Genomic DNA, 18,902 nt, shown 5'->3' on the forward strand with positions numbered 1-18,902 from the left:
GCCTCCTGTATACAAGAATATAACTACTATAATACTGCTACTATATACAAGAATATAACTACTATAATACTGCCACCTATGTACAAGAATATAACTACTATAATACTGCCTCCTATATACAAGAATATAACTACTATAATAATGCCTCCTATGCACAAGAATATAACTATTATAATACTGCTCTTATGTACAAGAATATACCTATTATAATACTACTCCTATATACAAGAATATATCTACTATAATACTACCTCCTATATACAAGAATATAACTACTATAATACTGCTCTTATATACAAGGATATAACTACTATAATACTGCTCCTATATACAAGAATATAACTACTATAATACTGCATCCTATATACAAGAATATAACTACTATAATACTGCTCCTATGTACAAGAATATAACTACTATAATACTGCTCTTATATACAAGAATATAACTACTATAATACTGTTCCTATATACAAGAATATAACTACTATAATACTGTCTCCTATATACAAGAATATAACTACTATAATACTGCTCCTATATACAAGAATATAACTACTATAATACTGTCTCCTATATACAAGAATAGAACTATTATAATACTGCTCTTATATACAAGAATATAACTACTATAATACTGCCTCCTATATACAAGAATATAACTACTATAATACTGTCTCCTATATACAAGAATATAACTATTATAATACTGCTCTTATATACAAGAATATAACTACTATAATACTGCTCCTATATACAAGGATATGAGTATATACTGTGTGAACAATTCCCTATCAGGCGCCCACTGTCGGGTCACTTATGTGCTTTATCTATACTGGAAGCCTTCAGTGTCTTCTTGATGCATTTTCGGCGTTGCTCTTCTCCTAATGGAATCTGAGGCCATTTGATGTTGCAGTAAAGCGTTCTCCTGGCCTGTAATAAAGATGATGCACAGAGGTGTTGTAAAATCTTCAAGTCAACTGGAGGCAGCTGTTTGAAAGATTTCCCAGTTTCTCATATGACTCATAAACCAGTTACATGGTGAGGAAATTCCCTGAAAGCTTTTTGGCAGGAGGCAGAAGTCTGACCAGTAGCTAAGAAACACATCTACTTCCAGCCCGAAAGAAACGAGGCTCGAGACATCCGCGTTCACAATCGGGGTCATTTATGGAGTCAGATCCTTAAAGGGGTACTCCGGCCCCAAGACATCTTATCCCCTATCCATAAGATGTCTGATCGCTGGGGTCTCGCCGCTGGGGACCCCCGCAATCTAGCATGCAGCACCCACCTGTAAGCACTGCAGGAAGCGCTGGAGGCTCTCAGTCTTATGTCTCCCGACCACGGGGAGGGAGTATCGTGATGTCATGGCTCCACCCCTGTGTGCCGTCACGCCCCACCCCCTCAATGCAAGTCTATGGGAGGGGGCTTGACGCCCCCTCCCATAGACTTGCATTGAGGGGGCTGGGCGTGACATCACAAGGGGGCGGAGTTGAGTCTTCGGCCCCGTGGTCGTGAGTCTTCAGACATGGAGCAATCATCGCTATGTGCAGCTGAGATAGGTGGGTGCTGCATGAGAGATTATTGGGGGCCGCAGTGGCGAGCCCCCCCCCCGCGATCAGATATCTTATCCCCCTATCATTTGGATAGGGGATAAGATGTCTTAAGACCGGAGTACCCCTTTTAAAGAGTACTTCTGGCTGCAGGATACCCAGTATTCCGAAATGTCATGGTTGCCTCAGATGTGTCCTACTACAAAACTATAGTGATCTGATGAGGACTCTATGGGACTTCCAGCAAATCCATCTTCAGTTCACGTTAGTCTCAGAGCAAGTCTCGGGATCAGAAGCCGGCATGAAATGAAAGCACATAACCTGCTGCCAGGACAACGACTGGAGGTACTGTGGTGAGCCAGGGGGTGTGAGGTGAGGTGTAAGGGGCAGATAGTGTTGCCCAGGGGTAGACGGTATTAACCCCTTATTGTTCTTGACGCCAGGGTGTAGTTTTCCTATATAACCACCCGAAGGTAGAACCGCTAGTCCTAGGTCAGGCAGGGACAATAAAGAGTTCAAGGCCAGGTTAACGGTAGCATTTACTGAGGTTAAACAGATGGTACAGTCTATACAGTTCAGCCAGTATCCCAGAGAGGTGGCCAGTGACACAGAGACCTCGCATGCTTGCTCGGACTTGCAGCAGGTAGACTGACTATAATGCAGCCGCACATCCACCATTTGTAATTTGATCTACTTGCTTCTCAGCATAATTTCAGAAACTAACAGGTTGTTATTATACATTTTGATCAAAAAGTACAAGCCCACTCGCCACGTCAAGGCCACCTCGTTAGAGTGGGTCCCTAACCTGACATTGGCATAGTCCCCGGCGGCGACCACTGCCTCCAAGAGCCCATGCCCAACGGGGGGAGCGACCCAGTGGTCAGGCAGCCCCACTACTGCCCGACCAAGCCCCTGGCTCTGAGCCACTCCACCCCACAGACAAAGCATCAGAGAAACAATGGCCGCCACAGAGAACCACACCAGTATGAAACCTACCATGTGCTCCCTGCCAGAGGGCTGAGAGAATGGTAGGAGGAAACCCTTATGCAGTTTCCTGCTAATTAAAAACGCCTGGGCCAAATGGGTGGGGCGTAGGGTTGCCACCCTGCCGGTATTTTACCGGCACAGCCGGTATTTTCATCTTACCGGCACAGCCCGGAATGTAGTTTGGATGAAAAATACCGGCTATGCAATGGCCGGTATTTTTCATTCACTGACAGGGGCTGACGGAGCAGCATCCCCAGATCAGCACTGCTTTCATGACCGGCCGTACAATACCCAGGTCTGACACCACCAGCCTGTGACAGGGAGAGCTCCGTGCGATGACAGGAAGAGATTGTACAGTGCTGGGGAGGGGGCGTGACCTCCTGTCTCCTCTCTCCCCCTCCCCCGCCTTCCCTCTGCCCCGTGCAGTCTTACAACCCTCCATAGGCAGAGCAGGGAGGGGAGAGGCCGTGTATTCTGTCTCCATCTGCTGCGCAGGGCGGGTGAGTGTCTGTGTGTATATATGTGTGTGTGTATATATGTGTCTGTGTATGTGTCTGTGTGTATATATGTGTGTGTGTGTATATATGTGTCTGTGTATGTGTCTGTGTGTATATATGTGTGTCGTGTCTGTGTATATATGTGTCTGTCTGTGTGTGTGTCTGTGTGTATATATGTGTCTGTGTGTGTGTCTGTGTGTATATATGTGTCTGTGTCTCTATGTGTGTGTGTGTGTGTGTGTGTGTGTGTGTAGGGGGGGGGGTAAACTGCCTAATCTGGGGGACAACTATGCTGCCTAATCTGGGGGACAACTATGCTGCCTAATCTGGGGGACAACTATGCTGCCTAATCTGGGGGACAACTATGCTGCCTAATCTGGGGGACAACTATGCTGCCTAATCTGGGGGACAACTATGCTGCCTAATCTGGGGGACAACTATGCTGCCTAATCTGGGGGACAACTATGCTGCCTAATCTGGGGGACAACTATGCTGCCTAATCTGGGGGACAACTATGCTGCCTAATCTGGAGGACAACTATGCTGCCTAATCTGGGGGACAACTATGCTGCCTAATCTGGGGGACAACTATGCTGCCTAATCTGGGGGACAACTATGCTGCCTGATCTGGGGGACAACTATGCTGCCTGATCTGGGGGACAACTATGCTGCCTGATCTGGGGGACAACTATGCTGCCTGATCTGGGGGACAACTATGCTGCCTGATCTGGGGGACAACTATGCTGCCTGATCTGGGGGACAACTATGCTGCCTGATCTGGGGGACAACTATGCTGCCTAATCTGGGGGACAACTATGCTGCCTAATCTGGGGGACAACTATGCTGCCTAATCTGGGGGACAACTGGGGTACAACTATGCTGCCTAATCTGGGGGACAACTGGGGTACAACTATGCTCCTAATCTGGGGGACAACTATGCTCCTAATCTGGGGGACAACTATGCTCCTAATCTGGGGGACAACTATGCTGCCTGATCTGGGGGACAACTATGCTCCTAATCTGGGGGACAACTATGCTGCCTGATCTGGGGGACAACTATGCTGCCTAATCTGGGAGACAACTATGCTGCCTAATCTGGGGAAAAACTACCCGACCCTCCACAATATTTTTAGTTTCTCATGTGGCCCCATGGGATAAATAATTGCCCACCCCATTCCTCCTCAACCCCTGGACATTCCTTAACCTGGAGCCGCCCGGGGAAAGGAGAAAGTCAAGACAAGAGACTGGTGAGACCTCTCTGCAAAATTGTGTATTTAATGCAGTGTTTCCCAACCAGGGTGCCTCCAGCTGTTGCAAAACTATTACTCCCAGCATGCCCAGACAGCCTTTGGCTGTCCGGGCATGCTGGGAGTTGTAGTTTTGCAATAGCTGGAGGCACCCTGGTTGGGAAACACTGATTTAATGTGTGAAACTATCTGCTGCGCTCTGTATCTAATCCTGTCATGTGCGATACTGTCTGCTGCGCTCTGTATCTAATCCTGTCATGTGTGATACTGTGAGCTGAGCCTGTATATCCAAATCTGTCATGTGTGATACTGTCTGCTGAGCCTGTGTATCTATATCTGTCATGTGTGATACTGTCTGCTGAGCCTGTGTATCTAATCCTGTTATGTGTGATACTGTCTGCTGAGCCTGTGCATCTAAATCTGTCATGTGTGATACTGTCTGATTAGCCTGTTTATCTGACGTTGCGCAGGGGGACGTCACTCGTCATCAGAGAGAGCCAGCGTTGCTGTCGCGCACCACCACTACCGCCGCCGCCGGCATAAATAGGGTTTTGTAGGTATTCTCTAAATGTAAATTTTTTTGTGCGATATAGGAAAACTCCCCCCGCATATATATTGTATCCATCCCATCCCCCATGCCATTTCTTAAACCCCCCTCCCATCCCCCATGCCATTTCTTAAACACCCCTCCCATCCCCCATGCCATTTCTTAAACCCCTGATCCCTCAGCCCCTGTGCAATCTGGCCCCTCCCCTTTTGTAGCTCCACCCCCACATAGCCACACCCATGACCGGTATTTTTCTGAGGGAAAGGTGGCAACCCTAGTCTGGGGCGGAGTGCTGGCTATGGAAGGAGGGAGAGACTACAAATGTGCAACACAAAAAGAGAGAAACAGAAACACAGCCGCACATCCGCCATTTGTAATTTGATCTACTTGCTTCTCATGTGGTTCTCTGTGGCGGCCATTGTTTCTGTGATGCTTTGTCTGTGGGGTGGATTGGCCCAGAGCCAGGGGCTTGGTCGGGCAGTAGTGGGGCTGCCTGGCCACTGGGTCGCTCTCCCCGTTGGGCATGGGGTCTCGGAGGCAGTGATCGCCGCCGGGGGCTACGCCAGTGTCAGGTTAGGGACCCACTCTAAATAGGTGGCCTTGACGTGGCGAGTGGGCTTGTACTTTTTGATCAAAATGTATAATAACAACCTGTTAGTTTTTAAAATTATGCTGAGAAGCAAATAGATCAACATACAAATGGTGGATGTGCGGCTATGTTTCTCTCTTTGTGTTGTACATTATCTTACTTGCAATTGACAGGTGGCTGCAGACTTTAGGCTTGAGGCCTCTAACGCTCTGGACACTGATACTGAGACGACTGCACTGGACCTCAGGAACTAAGAGAGAGATTGCAGCCCCTCAGCTGGTTATAGAGGGGGCTGTGCAAGGAGCCCATAGGTCAGTGGTCTTCAACCTACAGACCTCCAGATGTTGCAAAACTACAACTCTCAGCATGCCCGGACAGCCAACGGCTGTCCGGGCATGCTGGGAGTTCTAGTTTTGCAACATCTGGAGGTCCGCAGGTTGAAGACCACTGCCATAGGTAACTAGAGAGGTCACCTGGTCATTGGGTTCTCTGGGTAACAATCATATTACTTAAAGGGGTTCTCCGGTGCTTAGATAACTTATCCCTTATCCAAAGGATAGGGGATAAGATGTCTGACCGCGGGAGTCCCACCGCTGGGGACCCCCATGATTTTGCACGCGGCACCTTGTTTGTAATCAGTCCCCGAAGTGTGTTCGCTCCGGGTCTGATTACGGGCGAACACAGGGCGGGCGGCGTGTGATGTCACACTCCGCCCCTCAATGCAAGTCTACGGGAGGGGGCGTGACGTCACACGCCGCCCGCCCTGTGATCGCCCGTAATCAGACCCGGAGCGAACACACTTCAGGGACTGATTACAAACAAGGTGCCGGGTGCAAAATCATGGGGGTCCCCAGAGGCGGGACTCCCGCGGTCAGGCATCTTATCCCCTATCCTTTGAATAAGAGATAAGATATCTAAGCACCGGAGTACCCCTTTAAACATAATCATGTGACAAACAATAAAGGTCCTTTACTCATTATGGGAAACCTATATACACAGGGGGAGATACTGCACAGCCTGGGGAAAAACAGGGACTCAACTTGACGGGACATAAGGACCATACGGGACCATATCCCGTACTGGGAAACCATAGTACGCTTTAAAGGGGTATTCCAGGAAAAAACTTTTTTTATATATCAACTGGCTCCAGAAAGTTAAACAGATTTGTAAATTACTTCTATTAAAAAAATCTTAATCCTTCCAATAATTATCAGCTGCTGAAGTTGAGTTGTTCTTTTCTGTCTGGCAACAGTGCTCTCTGATGATACGTGTCTCGGGAACTGCACAGAGTAGAATAGGTTTTCTATGGGGATTTGCTTCTACTCTGGACAGTTCCCGAGACACGTGTCGTCAGAGAGCACTTAGACAGAAAAGAACAACTCAACTTCAGCAGCTAAAAAGTACTGAAAGGATTAAGATTTTTTAATAGAAGTAATTTACAAATCTGTTTAACTTTCTGGCACCAGTTGATAGATATAAAAAAAAAGTATTTTCCTGGTTAACCCCTTTAACTTCTGCAAGATTGTATAGACTTATGTATGGTGACTCTCAAGTCATCGGGGGAGATTTATCAAAACCTGTGCAAAGCAAAGTTGCCCGTAGCAACCAATCAGATCGCTTCTTTCATTTTGCAGAGGCCTTGTTAAAAATGAAAGAAGCGATCTGATTGGTTGTTATGGGCAACTGGGCAACTTTTCCTCTGGGCAGGGTTTAATAAATCTCCCCCTTCATCCCTAAAATAGTCACTGATACGGCAGGTATGCTGAAGGAACTGAAGTGTAAACAAAGTGAAGATTCTGAAAGTGGTCAGAGGGCGAAAAGCTGTAAGAAGTGATATAGACATAGTCACTAGTGTTGAGCGGCATAGGCCATATTCGAATTCGCGATATTTTGCGAATATATGGACGAATATTCATCATATATTCGCTAAATTTGCATATTCGTAATATTCGCATTTTATTTTCGCACATGCGAAAATTCGCTTATGCAAAAAATAGCATATGCGAAAATTAGCATATACAAAAATTAGCATAAGCGGAAATTCTCATATGCCAAAATTCGCACGCCAGTCTCACACAGTAGTATTAGAGCCTTCTTTACACCACACAAGCTGGAAGCAGAGAGGGATGATCACTGTGATGTGTAATGTGAAGGGAAAAAAAAAAAAAAACAACAAAAAAAATAAAAACGAATATTCGTAATTACGAATATATAGTGCTATATTTGCGAATATGCGATATTCGCGAATAAAATTCGCATTGCGAATATTCGCGAGCAACACAAATAGTCAGAGGACAGCTATAGGGCCAGAGAATGGACTAAACAGAGGAGAAAACATCACCAAAAATGAATCCTGTTGGGAGAATGATATGACAGCTATCTGGCCGTCTTGATGTGATGGTCGGACTCCTTGGCTGGAGCTCCTACTGGGATACGTCTCTGCTGCCGGCCGGGTATCCTCGCTCTCCGTCGCCGCCATCACGTCGTTACGCACGCTGACGCACGTACACGACGACGTGATGACGAGGAAGGAGAGCGCCGGCCATACAGGGGATCCCTGAACGGAGAAGACACAGAGGAGGCAGGTAAGGTCCCTCCCGGTGTCCTGTAAGCACTAACCCGGCTATTCAGTCGTGCTGTTCGGGACCGCCGCGGTGAAATCACGTCGGTCCCGAACAGCCCGACTGAACAGCCAGGTTAGTGTCACTTTTCCTTCAGACGTGGCGGTCAGCTTTGTTCGCCGCATCTGAAGGGTTAATACAGGGCATCACCGCGATCGGGGTGTCGTTGATGGCTGCAGGGACCGCCGCGATAGGGGTGTATACGCCGTATAAGACGCACCGACTTTTTCCCCCCAGTACGGCGAAAAATACGGTACACGTAATTTCTCTTTTAGCACTCATTCTGGTACTATGTATGTTACATATTCATACATATATATATATATATATATTTTTTTTTTACATGATCTCACTCAGTTTCTGCTTTATATATTTTGTTTATAATATTTTTTATATTTTTATCATATATTCTTTTTATTATTATCATCATTTTCCACTATTGTTCTATACAGTATATACACATTACATATATTTTTTCTACACATAGGTGTCAATATATACATGTGTGGTATATTGCACGCTGTAAATATAGACACATATTTTCCATTTATTTTTTTGAATTTTTCTTTGATATAATTTTTTAAATTATTTTTTTCGTAAATCTATTTGAATGTCTATTCACGCTTTTTCTCTCTTTTTATGCCTATGCCAGTCACGATGGGAACTACAGATATATTCTAATGCTATCCATTTGAACAACTGATATATATGCGCGGTACACAACATTATCCATCCGGACAGCTGATATGTGCGCGTTGTATAAATCTGTCAGTCACACGCATGCGTATATACTATGTTTGACTCTGTTTGGTAGCCGGCGTCAGTATTTTACGATGCGGTTCACGATGTGTACCATCATACGCATGCGCACAGGATATTGTGTTGCGCTTCATTATGCGGACCAACACACGCATGCGTCCTTATACGCCTCGTCTAACTAGGCCTGTTTGATTGAATGCGCGTGCACACCGGCTTTGGTGCATGCGCGTTATACACTTGCCCAGGATTACATCAGAGCAGAAGTGACGCTTATCCGGGATGGGAATCGATCCCGGCGTGTCATGGCGGCTTACAAGCTGGTTGTTCATCTGCAAGGTATTCCAGTAATTATTATAGATATATAAGGATGCACATATGGTGTACTAGCACAATACCCCTGAGGAAGTCGCTAGTTGCGACGAAACGCGTGGGGTCCTGTTTGCACTCCTTTCCACTTCTGGATGTCCTCCAGTCTGACTCGCCTGCCTCATTTATGGTTGTATATTGCTTGCTTTATACATGTTTAGTACCCCTTACATTTCTGCACTTTCGTGTTTATACCTGTATAACTTATATTTACATTGAGATTTTGATTTAGGGGGGCTGTGCGGCATGCAGACTGGGGTGTAGCTTCTATTGCTTATTGAATTTCATCTCAGGACAGGGGCTTTAGAGGAGGGGGTTCATGGCCTCTCCTCTTTGTTGTGCTCTGGGCCTTTATGGCCATTTTTAAATGTTTTTATTCTATTGTGCGTCCTTTTTTGATACTTCATTGTGTGTCTACTGTGCAATAAAGAGAAGTTTTGTAGTTTCAAACGACATACTTGGTGTGCTGCTATTTTTACAGTGTAGCTTTTTTCTTTTTTTCTTAAGAGAATAGAGTGTGACGATGGGTCCCAAAATACAAATCCAAAGAGACGGACAGAAGCAGAATCCAGAAACAAAGCTAAAGTTAAAGGGGTAAAAAAAAAAAAAAACATCTTATCCTATTAACAGTGCTAGTTGCACACAAGTCCTTTATTTTATCTTTACTTGTTTTGATTACTATGTTTCCATCGTTACTCTAGTCCTACCTTGGACTCAATAGTTCCTTGTTGTTCTACATAACTTACTATTGAAGGGTTGATTGTCGCATACGCATAATCTTGCAATAATATCCTTGTAATATGCATGTATATTGTATTATGTGACGGATCCCCTCATGTAAGAGATGTCATGACTGTTTAACTCTTTGTTATAAATGTCTGTTATGTTTTGAAATAACCCAATAAAAAGATTGTAAAACTATAGATTAGTACAAGTAAAGGTCAAATCCTAATGTTCCTTCCCATTTATTATCCTTTCCAATTAATCATTAAATTATTTTTGTTTGAAGTTTTTCATTGGACAAATAAGAAATCTCAAAATTAAATATTTTTATTTGAATGTGTATAAAAAATTCACTTAAAAAGTACCTGTTGCCAAATACATTTTTCTAAACTAACTCAGGCTATAAAAAATATTTCAGAGCTTTAAAAAGCTCTGTATCTTATCTTTATTTTTGCTCACATAGTGCAATCTCCCAGCAGGAGAAAGTGGGCATTTCCCAGCAGGCATGACATCACTGAAGCCTGCTGGGGGACCACTTCTGCCCTCACATGGTTGCAGTGCTGTGATAAATACAAGACCTCAGGCTCTGTGCATGTTCCAGTGAGGCTCTTTGCAGCTGTCAATCAAGCTCATTGCATAGAGAAGCACTTCTTGAGTTCGGTCTCTTCCCAGGCCGGGAGGAGACCAAACTCACTGTATTATTTGTGGCAAGGAACAGAACCGAGCCACCTAGTGGCCGTTTTATCTATTACATTTTAAACATATATTTATGCTGATAATTTTAAAAGCAAGTGAATAGGAAAGTGTCTGCTAATTACACAAGGAACGCTATATTAAAATACTAAATTACAAAACAAAAACATAATTTTATTTAACCATTTCCCATCAAACAGAATTTTCACAAGAGTATTTTTGTCTTTTTTGTCCACACCTCCTAAGAACCCTACCTGTATTGTTCTGTGAACATTGCCTTATGAGGGCTGCTGTTATGAGGGCACCATAAAATGCACCATATAAAGTATTGTTTTGGGATTTACATTTTTACTGATTTTACCATGGGGTATAAATTATGTTAACTTTTTCCAATGAGCTAGAAAGATTATGGCGATACCAATTTTATTTTTTATTTTTTTAATGTTTTACTATTTTTTTTTTTTTGGGGGGGGGGGGGGGGGTTCAATTTTTTAAGATGTTCTCTCCTCCTTTTCCCACTTTTGGAGAGAGGGTGACAGCAGTGACAGCAAGTGCAGCAGGGGCAAGGGTGACAGCAGTAAAAAGGAGGTGCAGCAGAAGGGAGGGTGACAGGAGGTACAGGAGAAGGAAGCATGACAGCAGTGACAGGAGGTGTATCAGAAGAGAGGGTGACAGCAGTGATAGGAGGTGCATCAGGAGAGACGGTGACAGCAGTGACTAGAGGTGCATCAGAAGAGAGGGTGACAGCAGTGACAGGAGGTGCATCAGGAGAGAGGGTGAAAGCAGTGACTAGAGGCGCAGCAGAAAGCAGCATGACAGGAGATGCAACAAGCAGCCTGGGGCTGACTGGGATCACTGCAAATCACAGCAGAGTTATTACATCTGCCACCTGGGCCGGAGCCGGCTGCAGAGCATGGGCCGGGTGTACAGTCTGCTCCCCACCACATGTGGCAGCACCAGAGCATGGTGCTCTGCTATGGCCGGCTTCTGACTGTCTCCCTTGCTCTTGGTGATTGCTTCTCCTTTCTGGATGCACCGTACATTCAGGAGACTCTAAATGACTCTAAATGAGATGACGAGCTACTGACAGCCACCATCGGGGCAGCATAGTGAGGAGTCCTTGTCAGCACAGGTGGGTCAGCTGTGGGGTGTATCTATTTGCTTTATGCTGCTAATCAGTAATTTATAGGCCCTCCAAATCTCACTTGGATTTTTATGTTCAAAAATTCCAAAATGGTTATGTTCAAGACTTTGGATAGAGCAAAAACTGATACTCTATCCAAAGAAACGAGGGTCTGGCACCACTAATGTGTAAATACTGCACTATGATGGACTTATGGCATTAAGCTTTAGTACTCGCTCCTAATATGTCCATATGGTTTGTGGTTGGAACATCCAGAGCTATTCAGATGATCCAAGAATCACATGCACTAAGAACAGGTGGATGAAGCACTCACCCAAAACGCAACCAGGATCTTCAGGCTTTAATAAACAATTGAGATATTTACAGAAGGACCTGTTTCACCTTCCAATCCCTGTGTCCCTGTCTCCGTGTGGCTGTAAATATTTGAATTGTTCAATAAAGCCTGAAGATCCTGGTTGGCATTTTGGGTGAGTGCTTCATCCACCTGTTCTTATTTGTTATGTGATTCAAAAACGGATACTAACTCTTCAAAAATCAGTAGAGCAGTAGATGGCTTTTTATGGCTGGACAGTTCATTTTACTGGGATATGTCACAATGTTGAGGAGTTGAAATATAATAAAACACCTGTAGTACTAAACATTAACAGCCGTTACTGCCATATTGATATAATCCTTCCTATTATTGTACTCTATATAAGCTCTCCTTTTTGGAGTTATCTCTTTTTCTGATCTCTTTTTATTTTTGAAGCTTGGAGTACTGTTTTCCTCCCGCTTCAATACTTTATTTGGGTTGCTTTATACTTCAATACTTCATTTGTGTTGCTTACCTATTGATGATCCAGGCAAATTTAGACTACATTTGTGTTTACATTTGAGGTGTGTTGCAACCTTCAGATACCATGAAGCCAAGTTTGCCTATCTAAGATGTAAGAATATACATTCTGCGACCTGGGGCCATGTTTGCCCCACAATGCTGTCCGTAGTGGGGACACCTATGACCCTCTCTGTTATAGGGAAACTGTGTGACTGGCATTACTGAGGAGGCACAGTGTAGCTGACTATGTTATGGGCTCAGGGTCAATGAAATGTCCAGGCACCTTTTCTTCTCCTCACTTTAGTACAGTGATCCCCAGACTTACGATGGCCCCAACATACGATCATTTCAACATACGATGGCCTCTCAGAGGCCATCGTATGTTAAAGGCAGCATCAACATACGATGCTTTTGTATGTCGGGGCCATTGCATAAACGGCTATCCGGCAGCGCAGACTGCTTCAGCTGCCACTGGATAGCCGTTTAGTGTGCCCTGCGTGGGTGCCCTGTGGGTGTCACTCATCTGTCCCCACTGCTCTGGACCGTCCTCTTCATGCTCTGCTGCATGGCCGTCGCTGTCCTTCGCCGTCATCTTGTCGCCACGCACGCCGTCCCGTCATCCAATAGGAGCAGCATGCCCAACGACGTGATGACAGCCATGGAGAGCGACGATCCAGGGCAGTGGTGACGGTCCGGAGCGGAGGAGACACCCCGGGGACATGATGGCAGCGACGATCCAGGGCAGTGGTGACGGTTCGGAGCGGAGGAGACACCCCGGTAACATGATGGCAGCAACGATCCAGGGCAGTGGTGACGGTTCGGAGCGGAGGAGACACCCCGGTAACATGATGGCAGCGACGATCCAGGGCAGTGGTGACGGTCCGGAGCGGCGGGGACACGTGAGTATAACTTTGTCTTTTATTATTGCAGGGATCCCTCAACATACGATAAATTCAAGTAACGATGGTTCATTTGGAACAAATTACGACCATATGTTGAGGGATCACTGTACTTGAGTGCCATATTGTGGAGTAGGAGGATAATTCAGACCCCCACCTATAAAACATATATTACCTATACTGCTGCAATGCTATGAAAGTAGATATTCCTCAATGTGCCTTTATCTGCACAAACCCATCTGTACTCTGAATCAGCCACAAATATCTTAATAGTGCAATGATCACGCTTAAGTTTTCATGAAATATCAAATTTTTTCATACATCGTCCAAGGCATTGAACGATTTCTCTCTTTTCGGCAGCAGAGAGATCCTTTCTCTTCCCCATATTGCTTGAAAATGATGTCTGCTTAAAGGGGTGCTTAGACATCTTATCCTCTATTCAAAGGATAGGGGATAAGATGCCTGATCGTGGGAGTCCCGCCGCTGGGGACCCCCGTGATCTTGCACGCCGCACTCCGTTTATAATCAGTCCCCGGAGTGTGTTCGCTCCGGGTCTGATTACCGACGACCACAGGGCCGACGGCGTGTGACGTCATGCCTCCGCCCCCGTGTGACGTGACGTCCGCCCCTCAATGCAAACCTATGGGAGGGGGCTGCGAAGCGTGATGTCACACGGGGGCGGAGGCGTGATGTCACACGCCGTAGGCCCTGTGGTGGTCGCCGGTAATCAGACCCGGAGCGAACACGTTCCGGGGACTGATTATAAACGGAGTGCGGCGTGCAAGATCACAGGGGTCCCCAGAGGCGGGACTCCCGCGATCAGGCATCTTATCTCCTATCCTTTGGATAGGAGATAAGATGTCTAAGCATTGGAGAACCCCTTTAATAATGTGGAACACCCACCTTTAGTAGTTATTCCTTAAATTGGGCACAACTGGCAATCTAATTATCAAAGGTGTCCGAGATTGCTTTCAGTGATCAAAAGAGTCTTGAGACACAATGTATCCATGAGTTACACTGAAAAACTAGATATTTAATCTTTGTGACACTTAAATAGAATTTAAAAGTAGATCCTAAAAGTAGAAAAGGTTGGGCACTAACAAAAAACAGCGAGACTTGCTTTGGTTTAGGCCATTCCCAAGTGGTATCAAGGAATTCGGGAATCTTTTTCTATGTCTTTAGTTGTTTAGGGACGTAGACTTTTGCATGGGAAAACACCCTTAACAGGATTTAGGAAAATACATAATTTGGGAAAATGACTGTGTTCACGCCACTTTGTGCTATTATCAACATCAGATGAGAAAAAGACAAATTGTTCTGTAAATATTAGTTTGCTCCAAGACCCATATATCATCACTTCAAAACCCTAAGCAAACAAGAAAATGACTCCTTCTATTTTAGCCCATAGTACATCCCTTTTCTTCATACGTTCTATCACACTGTATATAATAACAGCATTACAATGTGCACGCCTGCCAGGGAACACAAAGGCAACGAGGCACGCAGCACATTTCACAATGCCAAGAGCAACAGCAGAGGCGCTCCTTCCAGACATTGTGTTTCCCTAGAAGCCGATAGCCCTTCGTATGAAAACATTTTTACATTCAGTTATCACATTTTATAGCTATCATAAATTTGGAGAAATTGTATGAGCAGCGACAGAAATGATTGCCTTCCCCGGCGCCAAATAAATATTATCATTTTATTTTGCCCTTTGAAATAAAAATGTAAAATAAAATATAGAAAAGTTAATCAAAGGGTCGTGTTTTAGGTGTGAAGATATAGAAACGCAGTGGCCACCACCACCTTATCCAGGGTCAGAATGTGGTTTAGTACCATTTAAAGGGGTACTCTGCTGCTCAGCGTTTGGAAGAAACTGTTCCGAACGCTGGAGCCGGCGCCAGGAGTTCGTGACGTCATAGCCCCGCCCCCTCAATACAAGTCTATGGGAGGGGGCGGGACAGCTGTCACGCCCCCTCCCATAGACTTTCTGTTTGTTTCCAGGTTGGGTGTTGAGTGAAAGGAGCCAAGTTGTAATACCACACCCAAAGTGGAGACAGACAGGGCTCGGCCTTTGAAAGAAATTAGGTCTGTTGTTTATGTTTTTTGATTCCTGGATAACCCCTCGTTATTTCTTCTTTGTCTTCTAAAAGCTATAATGATTTCAATTTTCCAATTACAGACCCATATAAGGGCTTGGTTTTGTGCCACCAATTGTACTTTGTAATGACATCACTAATTTTACCAGCATATCTACAGAGAAATGAAGAAAAAAATTAAACAAATTTGTGTGAAGAAATTGAAAAAAAAAAAAAAAGCAATTTAGGAGGCTACTGTTTCAAATGACAAATGACATGTTTTATCTATTCTGTAGGTCCATACGATTAGAACGATACCCAACTTATATAGGTTTTGCTTCCTTTTACTTTTAAAAAATTACTTTTTGTATGAAAATTTGTATGTTTAATCCCTTAAGGACCACAGGTTTTTTCGTTTTTGCACTTTCATATTTTCCACTCGCCTTCTAAAAATCAGAACACTTTAAATTTTGCACCTATAGACCCATATGAGGGCTTGTTTTTTGCGCCACCAATTGTATTTTGTAATGACATCAATCATTTCACCACAAAATCTACGGTGAAACAAAAAAATATAATATATATATATATATATATATATATAAATTTTGGACTTTGGTATTTTTTTATGTGTACGCCATTGACCGTGCGGTTTAATTAACGTTAATCAACACAACATGTTTGTCTTTCTTTTTGTTTACATATTTTTTTTTTATGGGAAAAGAGGGTGATTCAAACTTTTATTAGGAAAGGGGTTAAATCTAATTTATAAACTTTGTATTTATTTTTTTTTACTTTTTTTTACACTTTATTTCACATGCAATCCTTAGTTTGCATACACTGAACAATGCTGTGCCATAGCATAGATTAGTGTTATCTGTGCTTGATTGCTCCAGCCTGCAGAGCCTGGCTGGAGCATCAAGGCACAGATCGGATGGCGAGGAGGCAGGTAAGGACCCTCCCACCGTCACCGCAGCAGTCCAGAACAGCCTGCTGAGCTAGCCGGGATGAGTTTTCTCCCATTTACCACTATCAACCTTGATCACGGTGTCTAAAGGGTTAATACCAGACATCAGCCCGATCGGTGAGGTCCGGTATTAGCCGTGGGTCCTGGTTGCTGATAGCAACTGGGATCCACCGGGTATGAAGCGCACTTGGCTCCTGATCGCGCTTCATATAACGCGCGCGGGCAATGGACGTAATTATACATCCATTGTCCCTAAGGGGTTAAAATTGTCCTCTTCTGACCCCCTATAACGTTTTTATTTTTGCTGCATAGACGTATTGAGGGCTCCTTTTTGGCACCATGATGAAGTTTTGTATTGATACCATTTTTGTTTTGATGGGGATTTATGATTTTTATTAAAAAAAAATTCTGGTATAAGAAGTGACCAAAAATACGTAATTCTTGACTTTGGTATTTTTTTTACGTTTACGCCGTTGACCGTGCGGTTAAAGGAGATCTATAGTGCTCTGAACTTTATCCCCTATCCTAAGGATAGGAGATAAGTTTTAGATTGCAGGGGGTCCGAGCGCTGGGGCCCCCCGCAATCTCCTGTATGGGGCCGCGGCAATGTACAGGAAAGGGGGCGTTCCGTCCCCGCATGACGCGTCAGCCGGCACGCCCCTCCATGTATCTCTATGGGATTATTTTAATAGTTCAGACATTTACGTACACGGCGATACCACATATGTTTATTTTTATTTTTGTTTACATAATTTTATTTAAAACATGGGAAAAGGTGATTCATAATTAACTTTTTTTTTACACTTTATTCAACAGTTTTTTAGTCCACATAGGAGACTATTACATGCAATCTTTCCAGAATAGCATCTCTCAGAAAACCCTCAAAAATCGTACCCACAACAGATCTTAAAGGGGTTATCCAGGAGAAAACTTTTTTTATATATCAACTGGCTCCAGAGAGTTAAACAGATTTGTAAATTACTTCTATTAAAAACTCTTAATCCTCTCAGTACTTATGAGCTGCTGAAGTTGAGTTGTTCTTTTCTGTCTAAGTGCTCTCTGATGACACGTGTCTCGGGAACTGTCCAAAGTAGAAGCAAATCCCCAAAGCAAACCTCTTCTACTCTGTGCAGTTCCCGAGACAAGAAGAGATGTCAGCAGAGAGCACTGTTGCCAGACAGAAAAGAACAACTGAACTTCAGCAGCTGATAATTATTGGAAAAAGTAAGATTTTTTAATAGAAGTAATTTACAAATCTGTTTGACTTTCTGGAGCCAGTTGGTATAAAAAAAAAAGTTTTTTCCTGGAATACCCCTTTTAAATTTACAGGCCTATAGTTTCCAGGATACCTTGTTGACCTCATTTTGAATATTTTTACCTCATTTGCTAAGCGCCAGTCCTGTGGAACAATCCCTGACAATAATAAAGAATCCCATGTTAAAAAGGCGGCACCGCACTTCTTGTTGGGTTTAACAGGTGAGATTTGCTGGAGGATTTACATCCTCCCCAGTGGCGTTGCTAGGTTTGGTGTCACCCGTTGCGGTAGAAAATAGTGTCAACCCCGGCGGTACCTGACACCCATCCTTGACAAAGGTTTTTTCCAAAACTTTGCGTTTCGGCGGTGCCGCTCCTGTGTCTTGCAGCATGTTTTGCCTTGCTGTGACTTTCTGCTGGGATAACATTTGACTCTGATGCATGGATCTTGCATTATACATATAATATACAGTTTTAGGCATGTTCTAGGATATGGAATGTCTCCCTGTTGTTCATTTCACCTCTGGGTGGAATACCTCAAATTTTTATGTATATTGCATTGATTATTAAAGTAAATTTTTGTACAATTTAAGTTTTTGTAATCACTCCAATTTTTGTATGTATTCTGCATTTATGGAGTTCATAGATATAACAGTAGATTTATAAGGTAATTAAACAGATTTGGTTATACTAATCAATATTATAATCAACTATACCAATTGAAAAGTAAGGGTAAAGTGGTATGGGTATGTTGGGAGTTGTTGTTTCACCCATCATCTTTGCACTGCAGAACATACAAGTGACCACGGCTCTGATAGGACAATGATATAAGTGACTCACAGTTATTGACATCTTCTCTGTTGTCTAATTCAGCTGGTACAAACTGCATTGACTTCTTCAGGCTTAGTTTTCTGTCTGCAGAACTTAACGCCCAGATGGCAAAGGCTCCTCACTTTGTCACTTACTTTATGAAAACAAAAATTTATATAATACTGCCACACACTGCACCCTCTGAATATAATACTACCACACACTGCGCCCTCTGAATATCATACTACCACACACTGTACTGTCTAAATATAATACTGCCACACACTGTACCCTCTGAATATAATACTGCCACACACTGTATCCTTTGTATATAATTCTACCACACACTGCGCCCTCTA

This window comes from Hyla sarda, chromosome 3, assembly GCF_029499605.1.
Source record: "Hyla sarda isolate aHylSar1 chromosome 3, aHylSar1.hap1, whole genome shotgun sequence".
Classification (NCBI taxonomy): Eukaryota; Metazoa; Chordata; class Amphibia; order Anura; family Hylidae; genus Hyla; species Hyla sarda.